This window comes from Myotis brandtii, unplaced genomic scaffold (genome assembly GCF_000412655.1).
Source record: "Myotis brandtii unplaced genomic scaffold, ASM41265v1 scaffold186, whole genome shotgun sequence".
Lineage (NCBI taxonomy): Eukaryota > Metazoa > Chordata > Mammalia > Chiroptera > Vespertilionidae > Myotis > Myotis brandtii.
This window is the reverse complement of record NW_005356905.1, coordinates 3,487,036-3,487,972: the sequence shown is the minus strand read 5'-3', so window position 1 is coordinate 3,487,972 and position 937 is coordinate 3,487,036. Positions and strand designations below refer to the sequence as shown.

General features: G+C 36.0%; 1 pseudogene; it reads left to right on the top strand.

The window, feature by feature from the left end:
• The first annotated feature begins 247 nt into the window (after window positions 1–247).
• LOC106725752 lies at window positions 248–624 on the top strand (annotated as a pseudogene).
• Window positions 625–937: the final 313 nt, after the last annotated feature.

Below are 937 nucleotides of genomic sequence, written 5' to 3'. Positions count from 1 at the left end.
AATGAATCAAAGTGGTATTTACCAAACTCTATTAGGATCAAAGCATTGTACTTGACTCTTGGTGGGGGGGTCAAAAATACAATTTCTGCCCTTATAGACATTACTTCTAAACAAATAAGGATTATACTTATGAATTAAACCTCTTTATGGGCTTGCTAAAAGTTGAAGCCATAGTATGAATGTTTGTTTCAACATTGGAAACATTTTTGCTCTTCTGGGTACAGTGACTTCAGTTTAGGTATTCACCATGGTCCAGCGTTGAACATACTGTTGGAGGCTGTCCTACAATACAGCCTCTAACAAAACTAGGCTGTCCCAAACCCCTGGTAATAGAATTACCTTTATACCAAGAAGGTTGGGAAAGCACCCAAATTGGCATGTGGTGTCCGCCCAAGCCGACTTTGCGGAGTTCGTGCTGTGAGACCTAAACTTCCGATGAGGTTGTCTAAAATGAAAAAGCACATCAGCAGGGCCTCTGGTGGGTCCATGTGCGCTAAATGTGTCTATGACAGGATCAAGCGTGCTTTCCTTATTGAGGAGCAAAAAATCATTGTTACAGTGTTGAAGGCACAAGCACAGAGTCAGAAAGCTAAATAAATTTAAAAATGAAGTTTTTTTGAGTAATAAAAACAAAAGTCTCAAAAAAAAACACAACACCACTTTTGCCCATTTTTACTCGTGTTTTTTTCTTTCAAAATTTTGTGTGGTTTTTAAAAAATCAGACAATCAGAAAGATGTAAAATGAAACAGAGCCCCTCTCAACTCTGCATTCATTTCCCAGAGATAAGCAGTGAATAGACATTTTGTGTATCTTTCTATAAATTTTAATGCTTATTTTATGAATGACACCATATTTATTGTTCTACATTTTGAAATTTTTATTTAATTATATATTTGGACAGCTTTTCATATTAAAATATGGAGATGGACCTACTCT